Here is a 23,241-nt window from a genome sequence, read left to right as displayed (position 1 = left end):
GTCTCACACCACTGTGTAAAGCAAAAAACACTGTATTTAGGAATCATGAGGTGAGTTTCTCATTGTATTAAGTACTTATCAGATATTTCTACAGCACTGGATCCAGTTCAGACATTATAACCAAAGACTGACATGGAGAACTTGGAGGAGATGTTGAAAGCAATAATAAGTAAGAGGCTAAAAAAAAAAAGCAGGCCATAGAAAAACATGTAAGGAAACAGATTTTTGTTACTGAAAAGAAAGTGGAGGTACAAATTAACCATGGCTGATCTTAAGGGACTTTTACATAATGGATACTGACTAGTCATTACACATCTCCACTAAAGAATGAACAGATAAAAATTAATTTTAACTGCAATAGGACTGACCTGGGTTCACTGAAGAATGAACTTACAAAACAGTGAAAAAGGTACTATATATCAGAACATGTTTCAAAGCGAGCTGTGTAATTTTCCTTCTGGAGGTCCTAAAACATAGAATCAGTTCTTATACATCTGAAATGGTTTAAGTTTTGAAGATGATCTGCATGACCTTTCAAGGTTCCTGCCAGAGCTAAGATGCTATGATTTGTTACCACTGTGGGACTTTATCTTACCCTAAGCTGCCAATGATTTCTGAGCGCTGTACTTAAACTGTTCTTTGCTTTGTACATTTAGCTCTCTTTGTCCCAGATCCTCTCTAGTTAAAGGGCATTAGATTATGAAGTGGAACTCTGATGGGAAAGCAAAGCTGCAGAACAATCCCGTTTTCCATGAGGCTCTGTGATAGGGACTGCAGCAGCTTTGATGTATGCAGCTCCCATAGCATCAGTGCATCCATACAAATGAGCCCCAAGTGCCTGGGACAGATCCTGCTGCTGCTGCCTTCTGTGACCTCATATAAGCTCTCCTTCAGAGCCCTGGTTTGGGTTTGAAGCACAGATAATCACAAAAACCGATCGCCAAACCAGGCTTATGAATACCCTCCCAGGACCAAGTATTCACAGTGAGTACAAAAATGGACCTTTTGAGCTCTCTTTAGTACTAACAATTCTTGAATTATAACCCAGACAATTATAACCCACAAGAAACACACAATCTCTTCACCTCTAGAATGTTCAGGGCTACCAGGTGAGGGAATACTTGCTATTTTTAAACCAGTCACTGACCTGTTCTCCATTTTTCCATTCTCTGTGTTCCATTTATGTGTTAGCTCTACAAAATTTAAGATAGACTCCAATATTCTTCACAAGATGGCTCAATAATGAAATCTCTACACAGTACAATGTACTGGCTTTGCATGTTTCTTCCAACAATTAGATTTCCAGGGAGAAAACATGTAAGAGGCAAAACCCAAACACTGACTGCCCAGAGCTCTGAACAAGATGAAGTATGAGAGATAGAAGCTCGTTAACTATAAGTTACCTGAGGATAAGGTGTCTCTGATTTAAAAAAAGTACTACTGGGAGTAGAGTATTTGCTTTCTTTTATAAAGTTGGATTTAGAAATAGAGACTATAAATATTCTCCACAAATGAATCTTACAACAGAATTGAAATTTGTTCTTTCAGCAGACTTCTAATGAGATGTTTTTCTGACTTTTGTTTGCTTTTGTTTTGATTTCATTTGACTCACAGCTTCAGACTTGAGTATTGTCCCTGTAGCAGAAATAATGCAATTTTGGTTGGGTATTCCTGAGTATGACCAATTATCTACTTGAAGAGAAAGCTGTGAATCCTTAAAAGAAAAAATAATAAGATTACTTAATTTTTCATTTAAATTTAAGGTTGAACATGGAGACTAAACAACATGCTACTAAACAACCAATGGATCACTGAAGAAATCAAAGAGGAAATTAAAAAATACCTATAAGCAGATGACAACAAAGATATGACACTCCAAAACCTACGGGATGCAGCAGAAGCAGTTCTAAGAGGGAAGTTTATAGCAATACAAACCCACATCAGGAAACAAGAAAAAGCTCAAATAAACAAGCTAACTTTACATCTAAAGCAGCTCAAGAGAGAACAGGCAAGACCTAAAGTTAACAGAAGGAAAGAAATCATAAAGATCAGAACAGAAATCAATGAAATAGAAATGAAGAAAACCATAGAAAAGATCAATGAAACGAAAAGCTGGTTCTTTGAAAAGATCAACAAAATTGATAAACCCTTAGTCAGACTTATCAAGAAAAAAGGAGAGAGGACTCAAATCAATAAAATTAGAAATGAAAAAGGAGAAGTTACAATGGACATCACAGAAATACAAAGGATCATATCAGACTACTATATGTGACCATATGCCAATAAATTGGAAAACCTGGAAGAAATGGACAAATCTTAGAAAAGTACAATTTTCCAAGACTAAACCAAGATGAAGTAGAAAAGATGAATGGACCAATCACAAGAACTGAAATTGAAACTGTGATTAAAAAACTTCCAACAAACAAAAGTCCAGGACCAGATGGCTTCACAAGTGAATTCTATCAAACATTTAGAGAAGAGCTAACATCTCTGCTTCTGAAATTATTCCAAAAAATTACAGAGGAAGGAACACTCCCAAACTCATTCTATGAGGCCACCATCACCCTGATACCAAAACCAGACAAAGATTCCACAAAAAAAGAAAACTACAGGCCAATTTCACTGATGAACATAGACGCAAAAAATCCTCAACAAAATACTAGCAAACCAAATGCAACAATACATTAAAAGAATTGCACACCACGATCAAGTGGGACTTATCCCAGGGATGCAAGGATTCTTCAATATCTGCTAATCAATCAGTGTGATACACCATATTAACAAACTGAAGAATAAAAACCCTATGATCCTCTTAGTAGATGCACAAAAAGCCTTTGACAAAATCCAACACCCATTTCTGATAAAAACCCTTCAGAAAGTGGGCATAATGGGAACCTACTTCAACACAATAAAGGCCATTTATGTCAAACCCAGAGCTAACATCATTCTCAATGGTGAAAAGATGAAAGAACTCCCACTGAGATCAGGAACAAGACAAGGATGTCTGCTCTAGCCACTACTCTTCAACATAGCTTTGGAAGTCCTAGCCACAGCAATCAGAGAAGTAAAAGAAAGAAAAGTAATCCAAGTTGGAAAGGAAGAAATAAAACTGTCACTCTTTGCAGATGACATTATACTATACCTAGAGAATCCTAAAGACTCTACCAGAAACTGTTAGAGCTCATCAACGAATCTGGCAAAGTTGCAGGATACAAAATTAATACACAGAAATCAACTGCATTTCTATATATTAACAATGAAAGATCAGAAAGATAAATCAGGGGAGCAATCCAGTTCACCATCACATCAAAAAGAATAAAATGCTTAGGAATAAACCTACCTAAAGAGACAAAAGACCTATACTTTCAACAGCACTGATGAAAGAAATCAAAGATGAAACCAACAGATGGAAAGACATACCATGTTCTTGGATTGGAAGAGTCAATATTATCAAAATGACTATACTACCCAAGGCAATATACAGATTCAATGCAATCCCTTTCAAATCACTAAGGACATTCTTCACAGAACTAGAACAAAATATTTTAAAGTTAGTTTGGAAGCATAAAAAACCAAGAATAGCCAAAGCCATGCTGAGAAAGAAAAGTGGAGCTGGAGGAATCAGGCTCCCTGACTTCAGACTATGCTACAAAGCTGCAGTCATCAAAACTGTATGGTACTGGCACAAAGACAGAAATATAGATCAGTGGAACAGGATAGAAAGCCCAGAATTAAACCCATGCACCTACAGTCAACTAATCTATGACAAAGGAAGCAGGAATATACAATGGAGAAAAGACAGCCCCTTCAAGAAGTGGTGCTGGCAAAACCTGACAGCCACATGGAAAAGAATGAAATTAGAACACTCCCTAACACCATACACAAAAATAAACTAAGAATGGATTAAAGACCTAGATATAATACCAGATACTACAAAACTCATAGAGGAAAACATAGGCCAGACACTCTCCAACATAAATGACAGCAACATCTTCTCAGATCCACTTCTTAGAGTATTGACAGCAAAAACAAAAATAAACAAACGGGACTTAATTAAACTTAAAAGTTTCTGCACAGCAAAGGAAACCCTAAACAACACAAAAAGACAACCCACAGAATGGGAGAAAATCTTTGCAAGTGAATCAACTGACAAAGGATTAATCTCTAAAATTTATGAACACCTCCTACAGCTCAATACCAAAAAAACAAACAACCCCATCAAAAAATGGGCCCATCTAAACAGACAATTCTCCAAAGAAAACATACAGATGGCCAAAAAACACATGAAAAGATGTTCAACATCACTCATTATTAGAGAAATGCAAATCAAAACCACTATATGAGGTCCCACCTTACACCAGCCAGAATGGCCATCATCAAAAAGTCTATAAACAGTAAGTGCTGGAGAGAGTGTGGAGAAAAGGGAACTCTCTTACACTCTTGGTGGGAATGTAAATTGGTGCAACCACTGTGGAAAACAGTATGGAGATTCCTCAGAAAACTAAACATAGAACTTCCATTTGATCCAGCAATCCCACTCCTGGGCATCTATCCAGAGAAAATCATGACTCGCAAAGACACATGTACTCCAGTGTTTACTGCAGCACTAAATACATGGAAGACATGGAAACAACCCAAGACATGGAAACAACCTAAATGCCCATTGACAGAGGAGTGGATAAAGAAGACGTGGTACATATACACAATGGAATATTAGCCATTAAAATGAAAGAAATAACGGCATTTGCAGCAACATGGATGGACCTAGAAATTATCATGCTAAGTGGAGTCAGTCAGACAATGAGACACCATCATCAAATGCTATCACTGACATGTGGAATCTCAAAGTAGGACACAATGAACTTTGCAGAACAGAACTGACTCACAGCCTTTGAAAAACTTCTGGTTTCCAAATGAGACATATTGGGAGGTGGGGGGATGCACTGAGGGTTTGGGATGGAGATGCTACAAAATTTGATTGTGATGATCATCGTACAACTATAAATGTAATAAAATTCATTGAGTAATAACAAAAAATATATAGAATGTATATGTATAAAAAATAAATTTAAGGTTGACATTATATATACATGCAACCAAACACTTTTAGAGCTTAACAAAGAGTCTACTCCCTATTGCACATGTACAACATTGCTTCAGCTTCTGATACAGGTATCTTAACTTATAGGCTAGACAACAATGATCAGACACTTTGTTCTTTCACAGGCTCATGGAAGATTCTACAAGGAGGTTGGGACAACAGGATCATCTGAAAATAACCACTATGAACTAAAATAAAACAATAACAACTATCATCCGGCAACTTTTTAGGTGCAATTTGATTTTTTTAAAGTAACAGAATGGAATGCAACAGTTCTAGAACCAAGAGAGGTTCTCCTTTCATAATATTTGTATAGGGTTGCTCTAGATATTTCAGTAGTGGCCAAGAGAACTTTGTGTTAATGGAAATGTTCCATTCCCGCACTAATGCAGAAGTCATTGACCACTTGTGGCATGATGCAACTTGAAATGTGGTTAATGCAACCGAGGAAAGGCACTTTTCGTTGACTTCAATTTTAATTTAAATAAAACACAAGTGGTTAGTGGCTAGTACAATGTGGATGTAGAACCATGGTTCCCAAATCTACCTACACAGTGAAATCACCAAGGGAGCCTAAAAAATATCCTCATTTCCTAGACTCTTTCTAATTGATTCTGATTTAATAGGTCTGCGTAGAGACCAGTATTGGTATTTTTTTTAAGTTCACTAAATGATATTAAAACTTTTTACTTTTTTTAACAGTAGTTTTAGATTCACAGCAAAATTAAGAGGAAGGTACAGAGATTTCCCATATACCTCCTGCTCCCGTACAAGCACAGCCTCTCCTTCTATGGGCATGCCCTAACAGATCAGTACACTTGCTACAATTGATGAACCTACATTGACACATCATAATTACCCAAAATCCTTAGTTTACATTAGGGCTCATTGTTGGTGTCAACGAGCATTTGTACAAACCCATGGTCATACATTCCATGGGTTTGTACAAATGTATAATGACATGTTCCCATCATTATAAACACAGAGTATTTTCATGGCCCTAAAATTCCTCTGTGCTCTGAGTTTCACCACTACTGAAGAATATCCATTGTCTGGGTATACTGCAGTTTATTTATCCATTCACCTCATGAAACATCTTGGTTACTTTTAAATTTTGGCAATTACAAACAAGGCTGCCACAAATATCTGTGTGGGTTTCTGTGTGCAAATAAAATTTCAGCTCCTTTGGGTAAATACCAAGGAGCACAATTGCTGAACACATGTTAAGTGTATGTTTCCTTGTTGTAAGAAGCCACCAAAGTGCCTTCCAAAGTGGCTATATTATTTTGCATTCCCACCAGCAATGAATGAGAATTCTTGTTGCTCCACATCCTCCCCAGCATTTGGTGTTGTCAATGTTCTAAATTTTGGGCATTCTTAAGGATCCGGCATTGCCGTGAGCTGTGGTGTAGGCCGCAAACACAGCTCGGATCTGGCATTGCTGTGGCTCTGGTGTAGGCCAGTAGCTGTAACTCCGATTGGACTCCTAGCCTGGGAACCTCCATGTGACACAGGTGCAGCCCCCCCCCCCCACAAAAGACTAAATTTTGGGCATTCTAATAGATGTGCTGTGTATCTCATTGTTTTTGTTTGCATTTCCCTGATTACAATCTGGTGTGCAAGCATCTTTCCACATTCTTATTTGTCATCCATGTATCTTCTTTGATAAAGTGCCTGTCAAGATCTTTGGCCCATTTTTGTAATAGAGTTATTCGTTTCCTTATTGTTAAGTTTTAAGAGTTCTTTGTATATTTTGTATAACAGCTCTTATCAGATGTGTTTGATCAGTATTTTGCAGGTATTTTCTTCCAGTCTGTGGCTCATTTTCTCTTTCTCTTAACATTGTCCATCCTAGAGCAGAAGTCTTTATTTTAATAAAGTCCATCTTATAATTTCTCTTTCATGGATTAATGTGTTTAGAGTTGTATCTAAAAACTCACCACTATTCCCAAGGTTATCCAGGTTTTCTTCTATGTTATCTTCTAGCAGTTTTACTGTTTTACAGTTTTGTATTTTACATTTAGGCCTATGATCAATTTTGAGTTAGTCTTGTGAAGAGTGTAAGGTCTGTTTTCTCAATCCACTTAGAAATGATATTATCTATAAACAAAACAGTTTTATTTCATCCTTTCCAATCTGTTTAAATTTTATTTCCTTTTCTTGTCTTATTGTATTCATCAGTACTTCTAGTACAATGTTGAAAGGCGTGATGGGTACAACTTCCAGTAATAAGACAAATAAGTTCTGGGGATGTAGTGTACAGCAACATGACTAAAGTTAACAAGGTTATATATCTGAATATTGCTAAGAGAATATATTTTAAAAGTTGTCATCACATACACAAAAACTGTCACTATGTGAGGTGATGGAAGTGTTAACTAACCTTATCATGACAATCATTTTGCAATATATACATATATTTTTTTTGAGTTCTGAACCAGCCTTCCATATCTGGGATAAATCCTATGTAATCATAATATATAATTATTCTTGTTCATTGTTGGATTCAACTTGCTAATCTTTTGTTGAGGGTTTCTACATCTATGTTCAAGAGAGATATTGGCCTGTAGTTTTCTTTTCTTGTAATGTCTTTGTGTGGTTTTGCTGTAAGGGTAACACTGGCCCACGGAATGAATTAGGTAATATTTCCTCTACTTCTATCCTCTGAAAAAGACTGCAGAAAATTGGTGTAATTTTGCCTTAAATGTTTGGTAGAACTCATCTGAGCCTGGTGCTTTCTGTTTTGGAAGGTTATTAATTATTTCTTTAATAAATATAGGCTATTCAAATTGTCTATTTCTTCTTGTGAGAGTCTAGGCTAATCATGTCTTTCAAGGAATTGGTCCGTTTCATCTAGAACATCAAATTCGCGGGTATACAGTTCTTCACAGTATTCCTTTACTAGCTTTTAATGTCCATACCATAATCTGTAATGATGCTCATTTATTTCGTATATTATTAATTTGTGTCCCTCTATTTTTTTCTTAGTCTGTAGAGCCTTATCACTTTTAGTTATCTTTTCAAAGAAACAAGTTTTGGTTTGCTGATTTTCTATTGATTTCTTGTTGTCAATTTCACTGACTTTTGTTTTAATTTTTATTATTTCTTTTCTTCAGCTTACTTTGAACTTAATTTGCTTTTCTTATTCTAGTTTCCTAAGGTGAAAACTTAGCCTACTTATTTTAGATCTTTCTTCTTATCCTATAAATGCATTCAATGGTAAAAATTTCCCTCTAAGCACTGCTTTCACTTTAGGCCACAATTTTTGATAAGGTGTGCTTAATTTTTATTTAGTTCAAAATGTTTTTAAATTTCCCTTGAAGTTTCTTCTTGGACCCACCTTTTATCTAAAAGTTAGTTTTTTAATTTTCACATATTGTGAGAGATTTATCTTTTTGTTATTGACTTCTGGTTTAATTCCATCATGTTGTGAAAGCAAACACTGTATGATTTCTACACTTTTAAGGTGTGGCCCAGAATGTGGTCTATCTTGTTGAATGTTCCATGTGAGCTTGAGAACAATGTGTATCCTGATTTGGATAGGTGAGGTAGTATATAGATGTCCCTTCTATACAGTTGATTGATGGTGTTGTTGAGTTCAACTATGTCCTTACTGATTTTCTGCCTGTTGGAAATCTCCATTTCTGATAAAAGGATGTTGAAGTTTCCAACTATGATAATGAGTTATCTATTTCTTCTTGCACTTGTATTAGTTTTTGCCTTGTGTAGTTTGACATTCTGTTGTTAGGTCATACACGTTAATGATTGTTGTGTCTTTTTGAAAAATTCACTCCTTTATCGTTATGTTACACCCGTCTTTATCCCTGATAGCTTTCTTTGTTTGGAAATCTGTTCTGCCTGCCCAGAAATTAATATAGTTACTCTTGCTCTCTTTTTTTTTAAATTTTTTAATCGTTATTTCCCCAATACAATTTTTTTTTCTACTATACAGCATGGTGACCCAGTTACACATACAGGTATACATTCTTTTTTCTCCCATTATCATGCTCCATCATAAGTGACTAGACATAGTTCTCAGTGCTACACAGCAGGATCTCATTGCCAATCCATTCCAAAAGCAATAGTTTGCATCTATTAATCCTAAGCGCCCAATCCATCCCACTCCTTCCCCCTCCCCTTTGGCAACCACAAGTCTATTCTCCAAGTCCATAGTTTTCTTTTCTGTGGAAAGGTTCATTTGTGCCATATATTAGATTCCAGATATAAGTGGTATTATCAGCTGAGAAACCTGGACAGCTACATCAAATCAATTACACTAAAACACACCCTCACACCATGCATGAAAATAAACTCAAAATGGCTTAAAGACTTAAATATAAGCCAAGACACCATCAAACTCCTGGAAGAGAACATAGGCAAAACATTTTCTGATATCAACCTTACAAATGTTTTCTCAGGTCAGTCTCCCAAAGCAACAGAAATAAAAACAAAAATAAACCAATGGGACCTAATCAAACCAACAGGCTTTTGCACAGCAAAGGAAACCAAAAACAAACAAACAAACAAAAACAAAAAACAAAAAGACAACCCACAGAATGGGAGAAAATAGTTTCAAATGATGCAACTGACAAGGGCTCAATCTCTAGAATATACAAGCAACTTATACAACTCAACAGCAAAAAACCCAACTCAATTGAAAAATGGGCAAAAGACCTGAACAGACATTTGTCCAAGGAATATGCACAAATGGCCAACAAGCAAATGAAAAAATGCTCAACATCCTTGATTATTAGAGAAATGCACATCAAAACTACCATGAGATACCACCTCACACCAATCAGAATGGCCATCATTAGTAAGTCTTTTTTTTTTTTTTTTTGTCTTTTTGCCTTTTCTAGGGCTGCTCCCGCGGCATATGGAGGTTCCCAGGCTAGGGGGTGTAATTGGAGCTGTAGCCGCCGGCCTACGCCACAGCCACAGCAATGCGGGATCCCAGCCGTGTCTGCAACCAACACCACAGCTCATGGCAACGCCGGATCCTTTAACCCACTGAGCAAGGCCAGGGACCGAACCCGCAACCTCATGGTTCCTAGTCGGATTCATTAACCACTGCGCCACAACAGGAACTCCAATAAGTCTTGCTCTCTTTTGATTTGAGTTTGCATGGTATATTTTTCTCTATCCATTTACTTTTCATTTATATGTATCTTTATATTTAAAGTGGGTTTCTGTAGACAACACATATTTGGGTGCTGTTTTATGATCCACTCTGTCAAGCCCCATCTTATAATTGGTGCATTTAGACCACTGACATTCAAAGTGATTAGTGATATAGTTGAATTAATATCTACCATAACCGTTACGGTTTGCTACTTACTGCTCGTCATTTGTACTTCTACTCTTGCATTCCTACTCTTTTTCTGTCTTTTGTGGTTTTAACTGTACATTTTGTATGATCTATTTTTTCCCCTTAGGCTATCAGTTATATTTTGTTTTTACTTTTCTGAGTGGCTTCCCTAGTGTTTGCAAAATACAGCTGACCCGTGAACAACATGGGCTTTGAAGGGCTGACCCTCCATACAGTTGAAAACCCACATACAACAATCAGCTCTCTATGTACAGTTCCCCTGTATCTGCACCTCCTCTAAATCTACAATTTTGCATCTGCAGATTTAACAAGCTGTGGATCATGTAGTACTATAATATGTACTATTGAGAAAATCTGCATATAAGTGGACACAAAATCACACATAAGTTCAAATCCATGTTGTTCTGGGGTCATTAGTGTATTTTCTTTCTTTTCTTTTTTTCAGTTATATATTTTCAATGAATCCAAGTCCACTTTCAAATAACAATACCACTTCATTGGCAGTACCTTAAAGCAAAGAATCTTAATTTCTCCTATTGTCTTTCATATCATCGCTGTTATTCATTTCACTTATATATAAGTATACCCAGTCAAATACACTGTGATCTGTTAGATCAGTTAATTTATTTTACTGAAATTTAGTTCTTCCTAAATGGGCTTTCTTTATGTAGATCCAAGCGTCTGACCCATATAATTTTCCTTCTATCTAAAGAACTTTTAATGATTTTTATAAGGCAGGCCTACTGGCAACACATTCTCTCAATTTTTGTTTGTCTGAGGTCTTTATTTCTCCTTCACTTTTTAATGAAATTTCAGAAAATACAGAATTTTAGGTTGGTAGAGTTTTTTCTCCCTCTCAATACTTAAATATTTCATTCCACTCTTCTTATTCTCATGATTTCTGAGAAGCTGATATAATTTTGGGGGGTAATTCTTTGTTCCTCTATAGGTGAGGTTATTTTTCCTCTGCCTTCTTTCAGAATAGTTTATCTTTGATTTTCTGAAAAAAATTTTTTTGCCTTTTTTTTTAGGGCTGTACCCATGGTATACGGAGGTTCCCAGGCTAGGGGTCTAATTGGAGCTATAGCTGCCAGCCTACACCACAGCAATGCCAGATCTGAGCCACATCTGCAACCTACACCACAGCTCACAGCAATGCAGGATCCTTAACCCACTGAGCGAGGCCAGGGATCAAACCCGCAACCTCATGGTTCCTAGTCGGATTCATTTCCACTGCACCATGATGGGAACTCCTGATTTTCTGTAATCTGAAAATGATATGTTTAAGTGTAGGGGTTTTTTTTTTGGCATTTATATTACTTGGTGTTCTCTGAGCTTCCTGGATCTGTGTTTTGGCATTTGACATTAATTTGGGAGAAATCATTATCATTTCAAATACTTCTTCTATTCCTTTCTTCTCCTTTGTTATTACCATTATAGGTATGTTACTCCTTTTGTAGCTGTTTCATAATCCTTGGATAAACTGTTCTTTTTTTTTTTTCCCCCAGTCTTTTCTTTTTTTCTCTACTTTTCAGTTTTGGAGGTTTCTATTGAGAAATCCTCAAGCTCAGAGATTCTTTCCTTAGCCATGTCTAGTCTGCTAAGAAACCCTTCAAAGGCATTCTTCATTTCTGTCATAGCATTTTTTATTTCTAGTATTTCCTTTTGGTTTTTTTCTTAGGATTCCTATCGCTCTGTTTACATTGCCCACCTGTTCTTTCATGGTATCTACTTTATCCATTAGAGTCTTTAGCTTAATAATTATAAATATATTTTAAATTCCCTGTATGACAATTCCAATATTCCTACTACACTTGGTTTTGAAGCTTGCTCTGTCTCTTAAAATTGTGCTTTTTTTCTTTTAGTGTGGCTTGTCATTTTTTTTCTTGATAGCTGGACATGATGTACTGGCTATAGGAAACTACCATAAACAAGTCCTCAGTAATGGATGGTAAGGTGTGTATGTGGCTGGCTGAGGGCAGCACACTATAGTCCTATGATTAAGTCAGTCTTTTTGTGAGTCTGTGCCTTCAGATGGTAAAGTTCAGAAGTGGTTCTCAGTTTTTTTCTCCTCCCTTAGGTGGCTAGAGTGAGCTGGAGTTGGGTATTTCCTTTCCTCAGGTCAGTTAGGCTCTGATAATATCTGAGCAGGTTAGGCTCTGGTTAACAAATTTCTCCTGAAGGTCAGTCTTATTAAGAAGAACAGAGCACTCTGTCTTGTGTATTTCAAAATAGTACCTCTCCCCACTCCTAATCCTACCCCCTGAGGTCTCTCTATAGGAAGCATGAGGAAATTTCTCTCCCCTATTTATTGTGTGAATCTGGAGGAGCTCCTGGGGACAAATCTCACAATATTGTGGGAGACCTCCAATGTATGGGTCTCCTAGTTGTCCATTCTGAGCCTCCAGCCATTTGTCAATTATAGTTCAGGTTTTTCTACCAGTATACTTGTTCCCTTGGTTTCTGCTGACTCACTCTTAAGCTGAGACTCCCTATACCCACCTGTCTCTCCAATCTTTGGGCAGGAGGGAGGAGGGCAGTGATTTGCTCTGTATCCTCTCCTGCATTTTGGATCCAAGAAGAGTTGTTGGATTTTTGGTCTGTTCAGGCTTTTATTTTCAGGACAGGATGGTAACTTCCAAGCTCTTTAGACGGAGAATGGGATTCTAGAAGTCTCCCCAGGTGATCTTTTCATTCTGTGGCCAGAGTTTGAGAATTACTGCTGTAGAATTTTGCTACTTGAAGTGTTCTGTGTTACTTGAGAGCTTGTTAAAAATTCAGAAGCTCAGGCTGTATCCTGGACTTACTGAAACCAGAAACTGCCATTTAACAAGATCCCCAGGTGATTCACTTGCATATCAAAGCTTGAGAATCACTGCTCTTGAACAGTATTTTCTTCCTTGGCTACACATTAGAATCACGTAAACAGCTTTTCAAAAAATAATACATACATTGGTTCAAAGCTCCCAATGATTCCAATGTGGGGTTAGTGAGAGAGACACTGCTGGAATGCACCAACATAAATAAGAATGGCTTGGGTATACTCTGGTCATAACAGGCACAGGGAAAGAGAGAAGGTCTGAGCCCCCACCTTCAAGGGGTGAGAAACAGGGGAAGTACCTTATAAGAGGAATGCCACTGGCATCCAAGGAAAAGGAACCTCATGATGATAAAGGGTGCCTCTCAAGTTTTATCTGGTTTTTACCCCAAATGGTGTGTTTTATAGCACCTTTGCTCTACATCTCTAAAACCAGGCTTCCTGTTGTCCTGTTCTCTGTCCACTCCTCTCCCAGCCTGTATGCAAAGAATACTCTTGACATTTCTCAAGAAAACATATTTCTGTTCTAGGAAAGCAGAATGGATCACACTTAATAGTCCTCATTTTGCATTAAAGCTGTAAAGGATATATTCCTACCAACACATTCTCTTGTAGTTCATCACATCCCCTCCAGGATGCCTACTGGCAACAACCTAGGATGCCAGAACTCTTGACAGAACCCAGTCTTTCTCCACACAAGAAACTGTCTCTCTGCCTATTGTGTTTCCTCCCCCAAGTTTTCCTGGTGTAGCTCTGCTGCCAAAGTGAGTGACAATATTCCCTGGACTTGATTTCCAGTGCTAAGTCTTTATAATATTGAAGTCTAACATTAATAGTTTTCTCCCTATAATTTAGAGGATGCTTGCCTATAATGATGAGAAACTATCCCTACTCTTTCAGAAAAACCAGGATGGTCATAGACAACACAAGCAACAATCATTTCAGTCCCCATGACTTCTGTTGTTTCCAAACAACAACAAGAATATATTCCTCAGAATTCCTGTTGTGGCTCAATGGTTAATGAACCCAACTAATATCCATGAAGACTCGGGTTCAATCCCTGGCCTCACTCAGTGGGTTAAGGATCTGGTGTTGCCATGAGCTGTGGTGTAGGTTGCAGACACGCCTTGGATCCCGTGTGGCTGTCACTGTGGCGGTGGCCAGCAGCTGCAGCTCCTATTTGACCCCTAGCCTGGGAACTTCCATATGCCGGGGGTACAGCCCTAAAAAAACAAAAGACAAAAAAAAAAATTAGATACAGAAAAAAAAAAAAAAAGATACATTCCTCAAGTCTCATGAGATTGAGGCTTCCCATTTTCCTCCAGCAGGTCTTTAAAATTTTGTCTCCTCTATCTTTCATGTGAGATATTTTCCATTACATTAGAGGGACTTTATTGGATGATGTGATTATTAAAACTACATTTTCTCAACTGGTTCAAAGTGGAAATTCAAATACTTTCTATAGCAATTCATCAGGGAAAAGAGTCACAGCTGCTTACTGATGGTATGATACTTAGCTAAGTTTCTTTCACTACAAAATGGGGTTAAGACTCTTTTGTAGTTCTGTTGTCAAGATTAAATGAGATAATGGATACACAAGGGCCTATAAATTGCAAAGTGCTCTATGAGATTTAGGTATGCTTATTATTAGTTGGTTGGAGAGAAGCTGCTTCCTGGAAGATGAGTACAGAATAATTTCCAGGCACAGTGAAAGTATCAAAAGACAGACATAGATTTTCTGATGGCAAATCTTTGGACCAGGGAACCAAGGTTTTATTTCTAGTTTCTTGTTAAAGGTCATTGCCAACACCACACATTCCCTGTGACATTTGTTTCAAACAAGCCTACTGACCAGAGGCAATGCATAGGTGATCCAGCAGTTTGGGGGTAGGGTGGGGTTGCTGTCTGTTAGGCTTCCTAGCTCGTTCATTTTATGTACAATCCCACCCCCCCCACAAAAAAAACCCCACTGCCATTAACATTGGTTGACACTAAGGCTGAGCATACTAAAGGGGTGCTCTTTCAGATCTAATTATGGCTAGCCAGGGGTTTCTATCCCTGGCAGCACAGCTGCCTTCTACCAGGAAACTAATGAGAGGAGCTTGTGAGATGAAGGATGATTTTGGTATCAGGAAGTTTGCCTGTGATTTGAAAGAAAGAGTTTGCACTCCTAAGTTCTGCCCTGTCGTGAGATAGGCAGGCCTATTTCTACCCAGCTGCCACCTGCCACGCAAGATGACATCACTTTCTAGAACACAGATAATTTCTGTGGACAACCTGCTGGCAATCAGGCACCAAAATGTCTGGGGTAAGAATGAGCTGGGGTCATCAAATGCTGAAGGTAGGAAACAGCAACTCCAATCCTGAGCTGCTAACAGTGTTTCTTCTCTATTCACAGCTGGCTTTTAAATAAATCCCAAGGTCTCCATTTTAGGCAAGTGACTAAAAGTCAAGAAGAGAGCATTATTAAGGGAAATATAAATTAGATATTTAATTGTTCCAGGACTCCGTCCTTGGCTCTATTCTACCTTAATTTACTACCTTGGTATCTTATCAATTTTCACAGCCTTAAACTCCATTTATAATGAAGACCTCACAATGTTTTATCTTCAGCCCGAACTTTTATCTTAAACTCCAGAATACAGTACTGCCTGAGGGACATCTCCATTCAGATGTCTACCAGATATCTCAAACTCCACCAGTCCAACACTGAATTCCTTTTTGTAAATTTTTGTTTTGAAATAATTTCATATTTACAGAAAATTTGCAAGAATATACTAAGAACTCCTGCATTCCCTTCACCCAGATTCCCTAATTATTAACATTTCTCCATATTTATTTAAGCATTCTTTCTGTGTGTGTGTGTGTGTGTGTGTGTGTGTGTGTGTGTGTTATTGTTAGTTATTTTCTGAGCCATTTGAGAATAAGTTGTAGACATGTTGGTCCATTATTTCCCCAATACTTGTGATGTTTCCTAAGAACAAGAACATTCTTTAAGCACAATGTAATTATCCAAATCAGGAAGGTAACACTGATATGATATTACTATCTAATCTACAGGCCTTATTCACTTGTAAGCCAGTTGTCCCAATATTTTACCATCTATCCACCTGTCTAGCTATCTAGCGAGCTATCTTTTTTCCCTCTTTATCCAGGGTTAAATTCAGAATCACAAGTTGTATTTAGTTGTCAAGTCTCTTTAGTCTTCCTTTATCTGTGATACTTTCACAGCCTGTCTTTGTCTTTCAGGACTTATTGAAGATAGGTTATGGAATGTTCCTGAATTCTTTGAAGATTTTTTTTAAAATTGTGGTAAAATACACACATCATAAAATTTACCATCTTAACCATTTTTAAGTATATACTTCGGTAGTGTTATGTATATTCACATTGTTGTGCAACAAGTTTTTATGGAACTGTTTTCATCTTGCAAAACAAATTCTATATCCATTAAGATGCTCTTAATTTGGGTTTGTCTGAGGTTTACTCATGAGCAGACTGAGGCTGTGCATTTTTAGCAAGAATTCTACAAAAGTGATGTTACATTCTTCTCTGTGTATCATGTAAGGAGGTCATGATGTTAGCTTGTCCCACTACTGGTGATATTAACTTTGCTTAAGATGATAGCTGCCAGGTTTCTCTACTATGAAGTTACTATTTTCCTCTGTAATAAGTACTCTGAGACTATGAATACATCTTCCTCATCAAATTTTCATCCATTAGTATAGGGTTCACTGATAATTCTCATATAAATCAATTATTACCTTGATACTTGTCAAGTGCTGATTTTTCTAACTTTATCATTCCTTACTCATTTATCATCAGGTATTATACTATAAGCAAAAGCTTTCTTTCTCTCCCATTAATTTATTTATTCACTTATTTGTTAAGTCAGTATGGATTCATGGACCTCATTTTATTCTATGAGTGATAATCTATTTACTATCACTATTGATTTTGATGCTAACATAGTCCCAGAATTGGCCAATGGAATCCTTTGAAGTTGGCCCGCATGCCTTTTGGACTTGCCCTTATCACTATGTCAGTATCTGCTTACTTTCTGGCACAATAAGATGTCCCAGGCTGACCTTATCCTTTCTCTGGCCCAGCCTGGAATGAGGAATTTCTCCAGGTCCCCTGATTTCTTTACTGGAGAATATATTTTAAAAGCCTACATCTGGGTGCTATGTGTTCACTGTCAGTGGATTTCATTCCTTTCCAGCCTTTTCAGTAAGGGGGTTAAGAAAATATATTTGAGGAGCTCCCATTGAGGCTCAATGGTTATGAACCTGACTAGTATCCATGAGGATGTGGGTTTGATCCCTGGCCTCACTCAGTGGGTTAAGAATCCAGCATTGCCATGAACTGCAGTGTAGATAGCAGACTCAGCTCAGCTCTGGCATTGCTATGGCTGTGGCATAAGTTGGCAGCTGCAGCTCCGATTCGACCCCTAGCCTGGGAGCTTTAACATGCCTTGGGTGCAGCCCTAAAAAGCAAGAAAAAAAAAAAAGAAAAAAAAAGATATTTTAAAGTGCGTATTTGTATCAATTTCTATACCTATTTATCTGTATGTTCAAAACCATGAGTTGCACACCAATATCTCTAATTCTAATCTTAATCCAACATCACAAAGTTCATTCCAGTCTTTCCTTTTTCCATACTTTCCTTTCCTGACAGTGACCTGGGTCCTATTATTCTCACTTTTACTTAGGTGCTTATTCCCAGAAAGCACCAAAAGTAGTTTGAGAATTCCCAAGTCATACAACACTGGGAAACTAAACTCTTGATCTTTCATTCCAAATGGGCTCCACCCACGGCCTTTTCCATTTCAGCTGATAGCAACTCCATCCTTCTAGTTGCTCAGGACAAAAACCTGGATTTATCCTTGACTCTCTCTCTTTCTCGCTCTCTCTCATGCCCTGTCAGAAAACCCTGTCATTTCTGCCTTCAAAATACATTCAGAATCACTTCCTGTTACTTTCAATGCTACCATGCTGATCCAAACTACCAACACTGTCTTGGGTTCAGATCTTTCCCAACTTGTCTCCTTGCCTCTTAATCAGTCTTTTGTCAAACCAGGATCCAGAGTTGTCCTTTTAAAATGTGAGTCAATCTTCTGCTAAAACACTTGCAATGGATTCCGGTTCACTCAGAGTAAAAGCCAAAGTCAATGGCTTGATATATTCTTTTTTTGTTGTTTTTTAAGGGCTGCACCTGCAGCATATGGAAGTTCCTGGGCTAGAATCTAATTGGAGCTACAGCTGCCAGCCTACACCACAGCAATGCTGAATCTGAGCAACATCTGCTATCCACAGATGCTGGATCCTTAACCCACTGAGCACGGCCAGGGATTGAACCTGCATCCTCATAGATACCAGAAAGGTTTGTTACCTCTGAGCCACAACCAGAACTCCCAAAGTCAGTGGCTTAAAATGGCCCTACACGGCCTGTTCTGTATACCTTTCTGACTTCATCTCTTCTGTCTCCATCACCATACTCCAGCCACACTAGACCCCTTGCAGTTTATCAAACACTCTAGCCACATTGCCATTTAAGCCCTTTGCTCCAATTTCTCTGCAAAAACCAATTCCTTCCTTCCCCTTAAGTGCTCAATCTTACTTTCTCAATGACATCCACGCTGATTCCTGGATTTGAGACTACACCCCATTCCCCCGCAGTCTATCCTCCTTATGCTGCTCTAAGTTTTCTTCTGTAACACTAATCACCTTCTTACATACCATATAATTTACTCATTTATAACATTAATTATTTTTTGCTTCTCCTCCACCCCTGTCTCTGTCTCTCTGCCAGAATTTAGGCTCTACGAGGACATAAATATTTGTCTGTTTTATTAGCAGATGTATTCCACGTGTCCAGAATGGTGCCTGGCATGCAGCAGGCACTCAAAAATTATTTGGTGATGTTGAATGAATAAATTATTAAGGCTCTAGCCTCAAAAACTACTTCATCTCCTACTTTGGCAATGTAGTCTCATTGAAGAGTTTCTATAAACCATAATTTGATCTATGACCTATGATAGCAGTTTGGGCCAATGGCTCTCATTCACACTTCAGACTAACACTCTCCCAAGAAAGACAGTGTCCTTACCAGAAATTTAGTAACATGCCATACCAGTGAGCCAAAGTGCTTCAAATAAATATCAAATAAAATTTCCAGAGAAAACTGTATACCTTTGTATAACCTGTGGGTGTCTATATATGAAGCTTCTGCTTTTAACTTCTATAATAGTGAGAGCCTAGAATTTCATTTGCAGTTAATGTACACATTTGACAAATTTGCCCATTTTGGGAGCACTATTTAAAAACCTTCCAGATTGCTGTCTGCTGATCAAAATGGAGATTAACATCCTAACACACTGCATTTCCTAGCACCTACAAGGCCAGGCATTGTTAAGAGAGTAAACCAATGGTTTCTGCATTCAAAATCTTGTATGTATTTTCAGTGGTGGAAGCAGACGTGGAAGTAGAAGTGGTGGAAGTGGAAGTAGAAGAGTCTCTGACCTAAAAAAATTAAGAAACATGGCATTTGACTATTTAGTGGAACTCCTTCATTAAGTTTCCGACAACAGGAACCATGTCTTTCCTATTGTCAAATCTCACTGCCTACCAAACTGTAAATAATATTTGCTGAACAAATAAAAATAGGTGAATGAGTAAAGAACGAATGAATGAATCACTGCTGCCTCAGCTCACCCTCCTCCCCTTTCTCCGGCTTTCTAAGGAGATGGACCACAGCGGCACACCAAGGACATCTGAATGGTAGTGATTCAGAGAGTAAGAACCACTCCTTGAAGTTATCACTAGATTTGAGTGGAGAAAACTTTGTAGGAGTGGAAAAGAAATCTTAGAGATGAGAAAGACTTTTGTCTTCCTCTAGCTTTTTCAAAGTTAAGGAGTTTGGGGGAATGTAAATTAGTACAACCTCTAGAGAGAATGTATGGAAGTTCCTCAGAAAACTAAGAATAGAACAACCATATGATTCAGCAATCCCACTTCTGGGTATATATTCAGACAAAAGATTCATTCAAAAAGATATATGCACCCTTATGTTCATTGCTCCCTATTCAAAATAGTCAAGATGTGGAAACAACCTAAACGTCTATCAACAGATGAATGGATAAAGAAGATGTGTTACATATATGCAATGGAGTACTACTCAGTCATAAAAAAGAACAAAATAATGCCATTTGGTGCAACACAGATGGAATAAAGACTCTCATACTAAGTGAAGTCAATCTGAAAGAGAAAGACAAATACCATAGGATATCACTTATATGTGGAATCTAAAATATGCACAAATGAACCTATCTACAAAACAGAAACAGACTCACAGACATAGAGAACAGATTTGTGGTTGCCAAGGGGGAGGGGGGAAGGAGTGGGATGGACTAGGAGTTTGGGGTTAGTAGATGCAAACTATTACATTTAGAGTGGATAAGCAATGGGGTCCTACTGTATAGAACAGGGAACTATATCCAATCTCTTGAGACAGATCATGATGGAAGATAATATAAGAAAGGGAATTTATACATATGTCCGACTAGGTCAATGTGCTGTATAACTAAAATTGGCATATTGTAAATCAACTATACTTCAATAAAAAATAAATTTAAAAAATAAAGTTAGGGAATTTTTTGAGGCAATGGGCTCCCAGGGGCTTTAGGACTTTTGTGTATTTCTGGATACTAAGAGGAGCGGCCCAGAGTACAAGCTGTGAGAACTTGCCCGAGGTCCCAGGTTTAAGGGGAAACTGTAGTAATACCTTTATGTTCCTTTCTAAGTTGTTCATCAGGGTAGGAGGGAAGGCAGAAATTCAAATAAGAACCCTGTCCAGGAATAAACATTTTGGATTTATGATGTATCTTTTTGAACCTGAATATATTAGTCAGGGCACAGAGGCTACTCCTCTAACAGTGTACCCTGAACTTCAAAGGGATTTTGAAATATTTATTATGCAATTTATGCACCATGTTGACCACAAGGATTCATTTCTATTTATAAGAAAATTACCCACTAAGATTGATCAGGCTATGGTTGAGGACAGAGTCAATCTGTGGAACTGGCTGCATCTGTTCTGCTGAGGGAAATTTCTGCCATGGACAGCTTGACTAGGTATTACCCAAAATACTCCAGAGAAGCAGCAAATTGCCTTCTGTCCCTACTTTATTCACAGAATAAGACCAAAGTGGCTACAGAACATAGTTGCCCAGCAAAATCACAACCAGAGGCTCCATAAGGCCACAGTGATGGCTAAGCTCAAAGATGAAGCCATGTAAGAACCTCCCTAAATCAGACCCCACAAACCATGTTCCTGACAGAGGGAAAGAAAGAGACAAAAGAGAAGTGCACCAAGAAAGAGACAAAAGAGCGGTGCACCAAACACACATACAATGGAGAAATCTTCCACTTATCCTTCATGCTGAGCAAAAGACCAGTAACTGGGGGCAGGTATAGTCAAGGTCACACTACATTACTCAGTATTTCCATGAGTACCTACTGGGCATTTAAAGCACAGTGCTAGGTACAGTGGGGATACTAAGTGAACAAGATGAGAGCCCATGTTCTCTACAGTGGAGATAAACATAAGTGCTAATAACAGCAATGCAAATGAGAGAGATACAGACACATGTGTTTAGAAGAGGTAGTGAGAGTATTTGGCTAGTGATGGTGGGATCTGTTGGTTGTGCTTAATGGACCAGGGAAGGAAGGAGTGAAGGTTAGGGCCTTGGGTGCCCAGCTAAGGAGGCCTCTTCTCTTTTCTCTCTCTCTTTCTCTCTCTCTCTTTCTTTCTTTCTTTCTTTCTTTCTTTCTAACACTTGACATCCTGTCAAGTTTTGAATAGAGAATTTTTTTCCATTTTTTAAAGTCTTATTGAAGTCTAGTTGATTTACAAGGTTGTGATAATTTCTGCTGTAAAATGAAGTGATTCAGTTATACACACATCCATTTTCTCTCAGATTCTTTTCCCACATAGATTATCACAAAATACCGGATAGAGTTCTCTGTGCTATACAGCAGGTCCCTGTTGGCCAATCATCCCATATACCTCAGTGTGCATATGCCAATCCCAAACCCTCAATCCATCCCTGATTAGAAAATTAGAAATGATCAGAACTATTCTCTGGAGAGATTAATTAGGCAGTAAGGAAGTTTGTGGGAATGGAAATTGAAACACAGAGGCAACAGATACTTAGGACATAAAATCAACAGGTCCAGGAGTTCCCATTGTGGCAGGGTGGAAACAAATCTGACTAGGAACCATGAGGATGCGGGTTTGATCTCTGGCCTTGCTCAGTGGGTTAAGGATCCAGCATTGCCATGAACTGTGGTATAGGTGGCAGATGCAGCTCAGATCCTGAGATGCTCTGGCTGTGGTGTAGGCTGGCAGCTGAGCTCCGACTGGACCCCTAGCCTGTGAATCTCTATATGTCACGGGTGTAGCCCTAAAAAGCCAAAAGCCGAAAGCCAAAAGCCAAAAAAGAAAAAAAAATCACCAGGTCCAGGCTACTGACATGGAACTCAGCAAGAGAGATGAGTAAAAGCTGACAAGGAGAATGCTGATGTCAGTCAAAAGTAGGGTCCCCAGGAGAAAAAAAGACTTGAGAGAAACAGATGATATGTGGTTTTGGACACACTGAAGTGCTAGTGAAGCTACCTGACAGGCTGTTGGAAATGTGAGACTAAAGCCCTGGGGAGAGGGCTGGATTGGTAAAGCTATAGAGGAGAGAGCATTCTGCATATAAATGGGTGCTGACACCATGAAAATGGATGAGATCAACAAGGGAGAAAGTTAGGAGGAAGAGAAAAGAGGATCAAGGGCATAACCTTAGGGAATGCCTGCATGAGAAAAAGAGCCAGACAATGAAACCAAAAGGGCAGTCGTTGGAGAAATAATCTGAGAATTGGCAGACTGTCCCAGGAAACAGAGGAGGAAAGAGGCTCAAGAAAGAATGGGAGGTCACACAGGAATGGA

At 38.2% G+C, this 23,241-nt stretch overlaps 1 protein-coding gene and 1 pseudogene across 6 annotated transcripts in view; one reads left to right on the top strand and one right to left on the bottom strand.

The window, feature by feature from the left end:
• Positions 1-23,241, bottom strand: part of FRMD5 (FERM domain containing 5) — a 335,453-nt gene that overhangs the window by 119,373 nt on the left and 192,839 nt on the right. The window lies entirely within an intron of this gene.
• The window catches only part of LOC100739345, a 96,538-nt pseudogene continuing 88,780 nt past the window's right edge, over positions 15,484-23,241 (top strand).

The sequence above is a fragment of the Sus scrofa genome, chromosome 1 (genome assembly GCF_000003025.6).
Source record: "Sus scrofa isolate TJ Tabasco breed Duroc chromosome 1, Sscrofa11.1, whole genome shotgun sequence".
Lineage (NCBI taxonomy): Eukaryota > Metazoa > Chordata > Mammalia > Artiodactyla > Suidae > Sus > Sus scrofa.
Note: the sequence above shows the minus strand (reverse complement) of the source record. Positions and strands in the feature narration are given on the sequence as shown.